A 14851-nucleotide genomic window follows, 5' to 3' on the forward strand; every position below is an offset into this window, starting at 1 on the left:
ATTTTCTCAATCATTCAACTCATCTCTTAAACCTGTGAACACATCCTGTGGCAATGTCCAGCACTAATGTACAGTTTTATTTTAGGTCCATATTGGCTGAATGTTATCCAGTTCACCTGTCAATGGGCAAAATTTACTAAGCGGCGGTTTGACGGCGGGTTCTATTCTATTCTAAACCCCGGCGGTTTGGTGGCGGGTTCTATTCTGTTCTAAACCCCGGGGGTTTGGATCCAGTTTTGCAGCAGTTTCTAAATGACAGCCTTTTTCCATTCTATTCTAAAATGTGTATTGACTGTGGTTTGGCGGTGGTTTTGCTATATGCAGATTTACTAAGGCCAAAACTGCTGCAACACTGCCATCAAAACACATTTTAGAATAGAATAGAACAGGGCTGTCATTTAGAAACCGCTGCAAAACCGCCACCAAACCCCCGGGGTTTAGAACAGAATAGAAACCGCCACCAAATCGCCGGGGTTTAGAATAGAATAGAACCCGCCGTAAAACCGCTGCTTAGTAAATTTTGCCCAATGGTTTTAATGTTATGTCTGAGAAGCAGCAAGATTGAAACCAAGGTATACTCACTAAGTACAAAATAGCACTTAGTAAACGTACCTTGGTTTCAATCTAGCTGCTTCCATTTATATATGGAGTAACAGTAAAACCACTGACAGGTGAAGTAGATAACATTGATTATCTTGTAACAATGACACCTGGCAAGAGATGGGATATAATAGGCAGTAAGTAAGCAGTGAGCTCTTGAAGTTGATGTGTTGGAAGCCTACTGTGATAACGGCCAAATTGTGAGGGCTAGATGACTGGGACAGAGCATGTCCAAAGCTGCTGGTATTGTGAGGTATTGCCAGTATGCAGTGCCTACTGTACCAAAAGTGAACCTGTGTCAGGGTCATGGGAGCCCAAGGCTCATTGATACGCGTGGGGAGCGAAGGCTAGCCCGTCGGGTCAGATCCCAACGAAGAGCTACTGTAGCAAAGATTACTGAAAAAGTTAATGCTGGCTATAATAGGCTAGATGTATGAGGACACATCTGTATACTTACATGTATATTCCATACCAGTCCAGACCCCATCCCACCACCTTATTTTTCCACCCATCCTCTGTCCTACCCCCCCTGTCTGTCCGCTGGTCTGTCCTGCTCCACCCACAACTCTGTCCTACCCTCCACCCCCTGTCTGCTACTCTGTCCTGCTCCACCCACAGGTCTGTCCTGCCTTCACCCTCGTTGTCTGCTGTTAATAATTGAAGGAATTAAGCCCAATGTTGTGCCAAAGCCTCGTATACTACATGACCTGCTCCAACCACACTTATATTCCACTATCTCTCTAATATTATGATAGGCGGTATACCCATTCCTTGCCAAAATGCAGGACTTTTGGAAAACACACAATTTTGTCAGCTTACTGGGCTAATCGTGTAATGAAGTCTAATAGCGGCTGGGATGTACCAATATGTACTATTCCTTACCATGTATTGTACGGTTCTATAAATATTCAGTAACCTGCTCTGTATCGGAGATACTGTATCTTACATTACATTAATATGAGCACATTGGGGAGCATTTACAAAAGTGAGGTTTATTGAAACTGCTGTTGTAATTTCCAGCAATAATTATGGCAGTTTCCCAATCCGCAATATAAGACAAAACCGCTGTAAATATCCCTGTTTTACAAAGTGCAGCAGATTTTTTTTAAAATTCTGAAAAAGACAGAAAAAATAAAGTTGTAGGTGGTTACATTGTTCATATCGACACATTTTGACTGATGATGTTGATATGGGCTACGGGGGAGGGGTTAGGCTGTTGGAGGGGATTATTAGGGTTAGGCTGTTTGAATGGCAGGTTAAAGTTAGGGGTAGGGTTAGGGGAAGGGTTAGAATAATAACCTGCATGCATCAGGATTTCCTCCGTCAGGATTACGCTGCTGGGATTCAGTCCACCGGCATTATTAGCGCTGGGATCACACACCCAACCCTACATTATAAGTGGTACAAATACATTTTTTTTGCATGCAGAATCAACACTGCTTATGTATATCTCACAGGAATCGGTTTAGCTTTATTTTAGCACTGTGATTTAGACTTGAGCTTGGATATGGCTGTTTACTAAATTATAAATCTACAAGCAGAAAAAGAGGAAACAAATGCCGGTGCACACTCTAACCATGCTAAACCTAATAATACTGATATATTGCATCAAAGAGGTTCTTAGCATATTAATGGCCATAATTATAAGCCTGCCCACCGCATCCAGGAGACCTCTGTCAGGCAGGTCCCTAACACTCCTATGGAACATATACAGGGCACGGGACCCCCCAGGCCAACCCAGCAGAACTGCCCTACAGCATCACATTAGCGCGAGATTACAAGTGATGGTTAGAGAATTATAAAGAAACTCCTATGTGTTAAGTCTTACATATCTCTTTTTCTGTTTGTAGCACTACTAGTCTCAGCAGGCAGCAGCTCACATTGTGCTTATAGTGTGCAATCTAGGGCCCCTCTCCCTATAAATTATAAATCTGTTTGCACATTTTAAATTTGACATAAAATTAGTCACTACATTAATATCTGATTTCTTAAATAAAGAGAGAGAGAGAGATAACAATGTGTTATCAGTGGTACTATCACCCTCTCAGTACAATGCATGAATTATAGGTATATAAGTAGTCACACATTGAAAATACAGTACTGCAATTCTTTCAATGTCAACATAATTGTATATTTGGCTTATAATAAATGCACTAAGATTTTATTTAATGCCACAAAATAATATTAATATTATTTAACAACATTTTTTTATTGGATATTGGGAGACAAATAGCTAATTTGAAAAATCTTACTTTTTTAATTTTATTTATTATATTTATTATATTAGTAGCTGGGTGAATGTGGCAGACTCATGACAGTGGTTATTGTGGTGGTGGGAACATTTTACCATCTTTTAACCAGGTGATAAAACACCTTTTCTAGATACGGTAGATGACATAACCTCTGGACAAGTACACTAGGAATTCTTCATTACAATGCTCCCTCCCTAATGAGACCAGACTTCAGGCACAGTCCCATTAACGCGTTTCTCCTGTTCTCTGATGTCACTGGGCATGAGCGCCAACTTCTAAACTGCTGCCGTGAAAAAGTGAAAGAATGTTATGTGTCACCATTGATGGCATGGCTCTGAAATACATAGGATTAATTCATATCTGACAATAAGTCCACTTTAAGTTTGAGGCTCAGTTAGAACAATGATGTTTTGTCATGTTACTAATGAAAGCCCTGCAACCCCACAACTTTTCCTAAGAAGAAACAGAATATCTTTTATAGTCCCTTCCTCAGAAAAGGACAGTTCTGAAAATAAATAAAATTATCCATTACAAGAACAAAGTTAAATGAAACAGAAGGCATTATTGTGGATGAACTCTTCCGAAAGAGGTTTGCATGTTAAAATGTGCCCTCCCGATAATCCAGCCAAAACATATCACTAGTTTATTGTATAATTGAGCTAAGTAGGAAAGTTTGACTGTATATATCTACAACTATATCCATGAGAGTCTGTCTATCTATTTATCTATACCGTATTGCGGTCTGCATGTTCTGAAAATATAATATAATACTGGGGCACAAGGATAGAGACCAGTGGAAACTGTTAGTGGGTTTCTCCTGGTAAAATCCAAACTGGAAAAGAGACAGTGCTCTCCAGATTAACAAATGTGTCAATTTAATTACATCCAAGACAGTAAAAAAATTTTTTTTTACCAGAATATACAGTATACACAAATATAGACTCAGTATAGTCACACATATAAATACTTCATATATAAATACAAATACATTTGTCTGTCTACTAGAGATGTGTGCTGACTAACGTGCGCCGACCCCCGGTTTTGGATCTGTATCTCCTTGTGTTTTGGATATGGATTTGGTTTTGCCAAAACCGCCCCTTGCGTGTTTTGGTTTTGGTTTTGGATCTGTATTGTTTTTCAAAAATTTATAAAAACAGCTAAAATCACATTTGTTTTTGTTTTGTTCCTACAGTATTGCTAACCTCAATTTTGACCACCTCACAGCTCACAATATTGTTGTCATCTGGTTTAGGCCCAAAATTTACACCAAGCTAGCTGGCTGACTAAGCTAAGCGGCAGCAGTGGGCGGCACAAACACGTGGCAGTTCAATTTCCAACATGGCACATAAGGAAACATATCTTTCCATTAATCAAGAGGCCTGAGGCTTTTGCCACAATATAGGCATGGATTCGGGTCAAATTACATTTCTCCACCCTATGACATGGCGGTTTCATCAGAGGAACTATATTGTGGCAAAAGCCTTACTTATATTCCACCTGTATCCATTCTTGAAAGATTAATTAGGTTTTAAATTGTATTATGTTCAATAGAATTACAAATATTTTTTAAACCAGCAGCCATTCATTAGCGCTCCCATTTTTTTTTAGTTGTTTGATATTCATAGTAACAGGTGGAGTCCCAGATCCACCTTTGTGGGGGCAGCTGTAGTGGTTTTATCAAGTTCATAATATTGTTTGGTGATTGATTAATTAATTAGTAGTGCCCACTTTTTCAACACAAAACACATAATCTTTTTGGATGGATGTGCTGCAGATGACATAACAGGGAGGAGATTCCTAGATGGTTAAGGTTCCTACCTTTATATACTCTGACTTTACAAAGGGTACAGATGACTTGAAAATTGTTGTCCAGATTTGGGTAGAAATAATTCCACAGAAAATAAGTGGATTTTTTAGTCCTGTGCCCAGGCATGACAATGGGCTTTTCCTTATCATGGACAATAACTGTTTCTTCCACTGGTGCCTGATTTACACAAACATCATCCTCATCAACAACATCCTTATTAGCATCAGTTACACAAATATCCTGCTAATCCTGTTGCTCTTCCACAGAAGCATCCTCGATTTCTATGTCAGCATGTTCACATGTGCTTACATCATTATAAGAGGCAGAACCACCAGTCATAAATAAAGGCCAAGGTCTTAGCCTTTCTTTGCCACTTCGTTGAAAGGCATATTGACAATTTTATGTCTTTCTTCAGCTAACTTTCCCTTTGATGTTTTTTTATTTACCACTATAAAAAATTAGTTCTTGTTTTAAAATACCCTGACTTAAGCCCTGTATGCCTTTGGGCATCGGCTTTAGTAGATGATGTAGATGGATTAGTACCATCATGACTGGTGGCACTGGCAGCAGCTCCAGCACTAATATGTGGTTCCTGCTCTCCTCTTAACTGATCATTCTCCATATCAGCAAACACGAATGAAGTGCTGTACATCACAAACATCAATTTGTACCAATTTTAAATATTACACTGCAGTATTAATTACCAACAGTGTCACAGGATTTTTATGAATAAGAAAAGAATAACACACTGCACTGCCACTTAGTGTCACCGGATTTTTTATGAATAAGAAAAGAATAACACACTGCGCTACCACTTACAGTGATGTCATTATGTTTTATTTATAATGCATGTTTTTTAGCACTTTGTTGTGGTCTTGTAGTCGGTGTGTAGGAAGAAGTGAAAAGTTGAATATTAGACTGCGCTACCACTTACAGTGTCACAATATTTTTTAGAAATAAGAATAACACACTGCGCTACGACTTATAGTGTCACAATACGTGGACAATAAACTGCAAGCTTGCCGGCAGCTAACACACACGCACACAAAAACAGCAATTTCACTTTTTTGATACTGGGGAAGAGCACCCCTGAATGAGGCAGCAGCCCCTTGATGAACAACACAGACAGCACCCGTTTTTATGGAGAACAAAGCACCCCTGCCGAGTGCAGACAGACCACCTGCAGAGTCACAAATATGTGGACAATAAACTGCGGCAGCGTCACCGTACAATAATAGCGCAGCTAAGTTACTAACGCACACACACACACAAATAAAGAGAGGAAAAAAATACTTTTATTCTTTTTACACTGGGGAAGAGCACCCCTAATTGACAGAGCACCCCTCCCCCCCTGGACAACACAGCACCCCTTTATGGACTGCAGCCCTAGCCTGATCGACAGGACAACAACACAGCAGCAGCCACAGTTAATGGACAGGATAAGTGACACAGCAGCTGCAGCACCCAATGAAGGAAGCCCCCTCTATATACTGCAGCATAAGCCCCTTTATAGCAGCGTTCAGGCCAAGACCCCGACTGGACACAAACACTGAGTGACTGACAGTGACTGACTACACGTCTGCTAGTCAGATGGGAAGACTCGAGCCGGTCTCAATCTTGGCTTGGAACATGAAGTTGTAGTGATGGTGTTTTGATTTTGGATCTGGATTTTTTAAACAATAAAAAGTTTTTAAAAACAGCTAAAATCATGTAATTTGTGCAATCCAAAACCTGAACTTCAGACTAAAAATCTGAATTCTATCTATCTATCTATCTATCTATCTATCTATCTATCTATCTATCTATCTATCAGCCAGAAAGAGCATTGGCGCCCCCCTCATTTTTCAAGGGGACATAGGGGGTCATTCAGACCCACTCGCTAGCGGCAGTACGCTCGCAAGTGGGTCGATGTTCCCCACTGCGCATGTGCACGACGGAGGGAGCTCCGTCGTGCGCATGCGTGAGACCCGGGGAGCGACGGGCTTTCCATCGCTCCGGGTCTCGCACCAAAGGGGGCGTGCTGTCGATGTTGATTGACAGCACGCCCCCTTTGGTGGGCATGCCGGGGGCGTGGCGGCCAGACGGAGGCGTTCCCATGGGAACGCCTACCGTCTGAAGCCGGCCCCACTGACATCACTAGTGATGTCAGTGGGAGTGATCTTGGCTCTGATAGAGCCAAAATCACTCTAGGGCTTGTGGCAGGGAGACCCTACCGCAGGGTCTCCGTCGCAAGTCCGATGGTCGCGATGGTCAAGACCATCGCGACCATCTTTTTGGCCGCTCGCATATGCTGTGGGTGGTCACCCACAGCTATGCGAGCGGCCAGGAGGCCGCTCCATTTTCATGGAGGAGGGCCCTGATTCAGAGCGAGCGCTCTGGTCAGAGCGTCCGGCTCTGAATCAGGCCCATAATGCACCCAAAAATAGGGCCATGGCCTCATGGGGAAGGGCCAGGGAAGAGATAGGGGAGGCCAGGAGATGCTGGGGATGAAATAAGAGGAAGCAACAAGCAAGAATGATGATAAACAGAAATCTGACAGGCCCAAACAGCGCCCCCTGACCTGTGGTGCCCTGTGCAATGGCACCGGCCGCACTACCCTAGCTACGGCCCTGTATCTATCTATCTATCTATCTATCTATCTATCTGAGTCTGAGTCTGCAATCAAGGCTTAATCCAAATAAATGTTGCGGTTGTGCTCTTCATGAATCCCAAAGAGGTAATCCGCAATATAGAATATAGAAAAAGGGCTCTGTGTGTGTTCATCCTTCCTATTATGAATTTCTTTGTTTATGTATGCTAACATAGAGACGGAATGACAATACTCAAAGATGTATGCCAGATACATTTGGAAGGCATATTGTAACATTAATTTTGTGCAAGTATATGAATAGACATGCAAAAAAATCACTAATAAGAATAACACTTGTGATCAAATGAATTATTAATTGCTGTACAACTTGCAGACTTTAATAATTAAAATGTGGTTGCAAACTATCATTATTTGTCAGGGCTAAGTGGCAATAAATTGTGTGAATGAATAAACATGTGCAAAATATTATCTTTGTGGCTTATGAGCCTATTAATGGTACAGTATGCAGAATAGCCCTGGATCCAAGGATTTTGCCATTAACAGGCCTTCTGCCTAATTAACAAACTCTTCGTCTGGTACTGTATATCACTGCTCCTCGCTGCTCATTTTGGACACCATGCTGCCCGATTTACTATCCTAGAGGTAATTTTACTAAGCTGGAATGACATTTAATGCGGCAAAATTGGCCATGAACTGCATTTTCGAAATTTACTAAAGGCTAAACTCTGCCGAATTTGCTCCATTCGATGTCTAAATCTTGGCCGAGAACACCCGCAAATCGGACGGTAAGATGTGTTCGGACACATAGGCCGGTATTCAATTAGTTATGCACCCGTGATACTTTTCTGCCTGCCGGACTTTTCGCCTACATCGCGTGTTTTGGCCGTGGAAACTTATCATGTGCACCCCCACTATTCGCCGTATTCAATTCCAAAGGATGCAAAAACGCGCCCCGGCGAAACTCAAACTGGCGAAAAGTGCTGTCAAAAATGGGGAAATCAGTCTGACACCCCCCAAAAGATGCACTAACATTGGGTATCAATGTAGATGTCCCCGAATAGCCCTACTGAAGCTATTTGGGGAACTTAAGTGCTGTCAATTGCTTCTAAATAGCATCTATGCACAAGTGGTGAAGAATAGCATTAAGCAGTATTTTTACGAGAAAATAAGTAGTCCTGTCAAATTTGGGGTACATGATAATGGGTGTTAGCATGGTTTCAAACCGCTAAAGTGAAGTTTTAAGTGACGCTAAAAACGTACCTTCAGCAAGCACCTGCAATAAAAAAAACACCTCCCCCATACTTGTAGACCCTCTAAAAGTCTATTTCACTACTTTTTATGTGTGTACCCCCACTTTACACTTTTATACCTCATTTACAAAGTAATTTTTTGGGGTGTTTTTTTTTATGCAGTTATCCTTTGGGGGGCTGTCCCAAGGGTGCAGAGTGCACCTTTTCACCCCTAAACCGCAATTCTGCACTTTTGTTCGCCGGGTATTCATAGGCGAAACTTTTTCACTTATTACATTGCATTGACTTTCTGTGTATGCGAAAAGTGTTTGCAATTGAACATGGCGAAAAGTTTCCACCTGGCGAAATGACATCATCCGCGATACTTTTTCGCGGATACCGACTTTTCGCAGCTAAGTGAATACGGGCCATAGACCATCGATTCAACTCGGCAGCCGTTTGCCATAGACATTAATAGGTCCAGAAAATGTACTAAGGATTCGAATTTGTCATCGTGGCCGAAATATAGTGCAAATCGGCCGCAAAAGACTCAAAAATGAACCCGAATACAAATCTCAAATAGAACAACTTTTTCAATTTGAGATTGATATACAGTATGAAGTATGAACATACTTAACCATCACAGACAACTCTGCACACATGGATCAGTGAGATCTGTCTGTGCTTATGTGTTTAAAAAAATAAAAACTTGTGAAAAATAAACGGAGTGGCCCCTTCCCCAAAGAACAACCAGCACCGGGCTTTGGAGACCCAGTACTGATTGTACTAAACACAGGAGACAAATGACGTAGGAGTCCCCCTATATTAAGAACAACCAGCACCAGGCTAATCAGAACCAGCCCTGGTTGCCAAAATAAAGGGGACAAATGATGTAGGGGTCCCCTGTATTTAGCTAGTCAAAATCGAACGCTAACTATGAATGAAAAAGACAAATGGTTATGAATGATTATAACATCGAACAACACAAATGACACCAAATCGGCAGCTTTAAAATTGTAAATTCAGTAACCTGTTCAAAAAATGAAATACATGAATACAGACAATGTCATACGAGATTGATCTCGGATGACATCAAGTAGAAATCGGCAGCTTAGTAAATTTACCCCCTAGTGTCTGAGACCCAGGGGCGTATCTATAATGGGTGCAGTGTGTGTGGGCACCTGCACCGCACACCCTGCACCCATATTATTTTAAACTCACCTGTCCGTGGTCCTGCGTCGGGTGTCAGCGCTGCTCAGAACACCGGAAAATGGCCGCCGCGGCCATTTTTCCAGCGTTCTGCGCATGCGCAGTAGACTCCGGGCGCACTCTAGTGCGCGGAGTCTACTAATGCTCCGGTGGCTGGCCAGCCGCATCAGTCGCCCCTGCTGAGAGCAATGTTAAGCAGCACAGCCAGGTACAGCACGTGCGGCAGGTCAGAGCCTCCTCTGTCATACTACCCCCCCTCCCCTTATCATACTCCCTGTCATGCTCCAGAGTTTTGATATAAAGACTGTGTTTTTATACACGTGCCTCCCCAGCCATTGACCTCACCTCACGTCACTGAGCACAACTCATCCAGGAAGAGGAAAGCTTTTCCATGTTTTTCTCACACAGTGACAGGCAATGTAGCTACGTATTCAGCTGTCTCCTCTGTGGACACTGCCTCAATGCTTTGCATTTACAGCCAGGTTCACCCGCGGTTTATGCAATTGTAGGTTTCTGTACGGGTCATGTTAGAATATTGTAGTTTAACCTTTCGGGGTTTTTTTTGGAGGGTTTGTGTTGATAAATTCAGCCACTGTTAAGGTGCGTACACACTAGACGATATGCTCCCTGAGCGATATCGTCTAGTGTGTCCCCGACAGGGTGTGCTCAATGTCGTTCATGACTTTGAGCACAGCCGCTGAACGATATCATTAACGATATCGTTCAGCGCTGGGCTCTCTCCCCCATTCCATAACATGCAGCAACCTGACGACATCGTCAGGTTGGCCTGCATGTTAACCCGATGAACGATAATGACGAACGACCCGCGGGAACGCGCGTCGTCATTATCGTTCATAATTTTTGTGTTAAAAATGGACGATAAAGTTGCCGATTGAACGATAACGATATCGTTATCTTTCAGTCGTCCACTTTAATCGCCAAGTGTGTACGCACCTTCAGTTCCATTGTTTACGTAAATACTGGTTGTCTATTTGTAATTATTATAAAATGTTACTTTGATATTTATGATTCCAGTTTATCATACTGTACGTTGAAAGGTGCCTTTTTAACTCCTTCTCTGCTAAGGGTTTTTTGCACTACTGTGCTGAGGCCATTTTTTTTTTAATATTTTAGCTTGTCACATTCTAACAAATCATAACATGCAATGTAATCGCAAATAACAACATTAAAAATAAAATGACCCAAAGAAGGTAGTTATATAGCTCTAAATGTACCTATTCTATATACATTCAGAAAGCAGACAAATAGGGGCAATGTGATTCAACCCTAAATCCTCATAGTTTACATTAGAGATCAACGGTTCCCGTTCTCGGAGAACCAGACCCACCCGAACTTCGTGTCCCGAAATGAGATTAAAGTCCCACTCAGGTTTTTCCGTCTGACTTGGATCTGAAAATGAGGCAAAAAGTGTCATCCTCCCGGATTCTCGCAGGTTTTGGATTATAGAAAGGTCCCCGCGATCAGCGCCATTTTCACTCCGGCTGTTGAGAGAGAAGCTAGCAGACGTAGTCAGTCACTCAGTGTGTGTGTCCAGTCGGGGTCTTGGGCTGAAGGCTGCTGCTGTGTTGTCCATAAAGGGGCTTAGGCTGCAGTATATAAAGGGGGGCTTCCTTCAGTGGGTGCTGCAGCTGCTGTGTCACTTGTCCTGTCAATTAACTGTGGCTGCTGCTGTGTTGTTGTCCTGTCCATCAGTCCAGGGCTGCAGTCCATAAAGGGGTTCTGTGTTGTCCAGGGGGGGTGCTCTGTCAATTAGGGGTGCTCTTCCCCAGTGTAAAAATAATAAAAGTATTTTTTTTCTTTCTTTTTTGTTCTTTGTGTGTATGTGTGTGTGTGCGTTAGCAACTTAGCTGCGCTATTATTGTTCGGTGACACTGCCACAGTTTATAGTCCGTGTATTTGTGACTCTGCAGGTGGTCTGTCTGCATTCGGCAGGGGTGCTTTGTTCTCCATAAAGAGGGGATGCTGTCTGTGTTGTTCATCAAGGGGCTGCTGCCTCATTCAGGTCTGCTCTTCCCCAGTGTAAAAACAAAATAAAAGTGATTTTTTTTAGTGTGTGTGCGTTAGCAACTTATCGGTGCTTTTATCGTTTGGTGACACTGCCGGCCAGACCGTAGTTTATTGTCCACGTATTGTGACACTATAAGTCGTAGCTCAGTGTTTTACTCATAGAAAACCTTGTGACACTATAAGTGGTAGCGCAGTCTAATATTCATCTTTTCACTTCTTTCCTCAATCATGAATAAATGGTTAGTCTACACGCCGACTACAAGACCACAACAAAGGGCTAAATAACATAAGTTATATATATAAAACATAATGACATCACTGTAAGTGGCAGCGCAATGTGTTATTCTTTTCTTATTCATAAAAACATCTTGTGACACTAAGTGGCAGTGCAGTGTGTTATTCTTTTCCTATTGATAAATAATCTTGTGACACTGTAAGTGGTATCGCAGTGTGTTATTCTTTTATTATTCTTAAATAATCTTGTGATACTAAGTCACAGTGCAGTGTGTTATTCTTTTCCTATTCAGAAATAATCTTGTGACACTGTAAATGGTATCGCAGTGTGTTATTCTTATTCATAAATGATCTTGAGACACTAAGTGGCAGCGCAGTGTGTTATTCTTTTCTTATTCATAAAGAATCTTGTGACATGTAGGTCATTTATATCGCAGTGTAATTTTTAACATTGGTAAAATTGGTACGTGCGTGCTCTACCCCACTTCATTCGTGTTTGTTGATATGGAGAATGATCAGCTGAGAGGAGAGCAGGAGCCACATACTAGTGCTGGAGCTGCTGCCAGTGCCACCAGTCATAACAATAATAATCCATCTACATAATCTACTAAAACCAATGCCCAAAGGCATATAGGGCTTAAGTCAGGGCATCTAAAGTCAAAGAACCAATCTTTTACAGTGGTGAAGAAAAAAACATCAAAGGGATGCTAGCTGCAGAAAGACATAAAATTGTCAATATGACTTTCACCAAATGAAGTGGTAAGGAAAGGCTAAGGCCTTGGCCTTTATTTAAGACTGGTGATTCTGCCTCTTATGATGATGTAGGCACAAGTGAACATGCTGACCTAGATATCGAGGATGCTTCTGTGGACGCGCCACGCCTCCAAAACGGGGTGAGCTGTCGATCAACATCATCAGCCACCCCTTTTGTAGTGAGCCACGGAGCGAGAGATTTTCTCTCTCACTCCGGGGCTTGTGCACGCGCAGTGCAGCCTCTGCACGTGCGCAAAGCACACCATTGACCCGCTCGCGAGCGCTCAAGCGCTTGCGAGCGGGTCTGAATCAGGCCCTCAGTTCACATGGGTTTAGGTAGATAGTAATTCAGATAACCTCTCATTAGTGATCAGTCCGCTCTGATTTCCATTTTCCAGTTTCAATATCAGAATATGCACCGCTCAGCATTAGCCACATGACCTCAACTCTGTGCTCAGCTAGGGTTTTCACTGATTGGTGTTAGAAGCAGACAGGCATCTGTGCTGGGTGCCTGGGAAACACAGGCTGCTTCACTTCTCCCCTGGGCTGCCTGTCAGGTGCTGCTGATCATGTATTTGGAGTATGCTGACATTCAGAGTCTACTCCATTAATTATCCACCCATTGCATAAATGTTTAGTCTTTCCATTATGCTTCAGTTGTTACTAGCTTAGCTCTCTCCCTTTTTCCAATCTATTGCCAAAATACACAGTGGATCTAAATCTGACCAGTGGTCCCACAGGCGGACTAGGAAATACTCATATAGGAATAAAAATATCTTGTACATATATCCCCAGAAAGAGAAAAACATAGAAGACAAGTATATTCGTACAACAAATATGAACCTCCCCTTAGAAGAAGGATCTTTTTGCAATGATGATTTTTTATAGAAGGGAACAGTTTTCAGAGGAAATACCACTAGGGATCACAAATGATAATCACAAGGCCAAAAATGAGCATTTTTTGGGTCATTGTGAAAAGAAACGAAAGAGAGGTCTTAGAGCAGGTAAAAAGAAATTTGTGAAAAAAGCTAAAAGGATCAATATCGTTTCAGATATAGAAACTAATGACTCTATAATAAATAATACTGAGGAGGGTGTTAAAATCTTTAACCTCAGCACATACGTTCTGAACGAAATTGAGAAAAAGGTTTTACAGAAAGGCCTGAAATTCTCACTATCTAACGATTTTAATTATTTTGACATACCGTGTTTCCCCGATAGTAAGACCCACCCCGAAAATAAGCCCTACCCTTACTTTTGTAAAACGGTCCAAAATAAGCCCTACCCTTACTTTTGAAAAACGGTCCAAAATAAGCCCTACCCCGAAAATAAGCCCTAACAAAAAAAAAAGAGGAAAAAAAATAATGGTAAGTAAAGAATTGTAAAGCAGGACTGAGGCCATGATGGGGAGAAATGCAGGACTGAGGGCATGATGGGGAGAAAAGTAGGACTGAGGGCATGATGGGGAGAAAAGTAGGACTGAGGGCATGATGGGGAGAAAAGCAGGACTGAGGGCATGATGCTGTCAATGTTAATTAAAATAAGCCCTACCCCGAAAATAAGCCCTATGGAGTTTTTTTGACCAAAAAAAAAAATAAGACAGTGTCTTATTATCGGGGAAACACGGTATATGTCGATTTACAAAAATTCATCCGAAAATTGTCCCTAAAAATATTTTTTGGTAAAAATTTGGAGTCTGAAGATGTTAATACTGCTAATATCTTTAAGAAAAAATCTATTTTTAACCCGACCCACAGTTGTGGATGTTTTATTGAAACATTCTATAAAAGTGTAATGGACGATATTGAAAAAATGAAATCTAAGAGTTTTAAATAAGAAAGAAAGAGTATCATTAAAATCATTGCAAGATAACAAAACTATAATTATTAAACCTGCGGACAAGGGGGGGGGATATTGTCGTAATGGACAAAGATTTATACATCAAAGAAGGTATATGACAATTAAATGATGGAGTGACATATTCTAAACTAAAAAGTGATCACTCCACTTATATCTTTAAAAACTATCAATCTATGATTAATTCATATAAAGATTTAGGTACTATCAGCAAATAAATATCTGAGTATCTAAGTAATGAGAATTTTTCTATCCCTGTGCTCTATTTATTACGCAAGATACATAAGAGTAT

Source organism: Taudactylus pleione, unplaced genomic scaffold (genome assembly GCF_031769625.1).
Source record: "Taudactylus pleione unplaced genomic scaffold, aTauple2 ptg000067l, whole genome shotgun sequence".
In the NCBI taxonomy this organism is placed as follows: domain Eukaryota; kingdom Metazoa; phylum Chordata; class Amphibia; order Anura; family Myobatrachidae; genus Taudactylus; species Taudactylus pleione.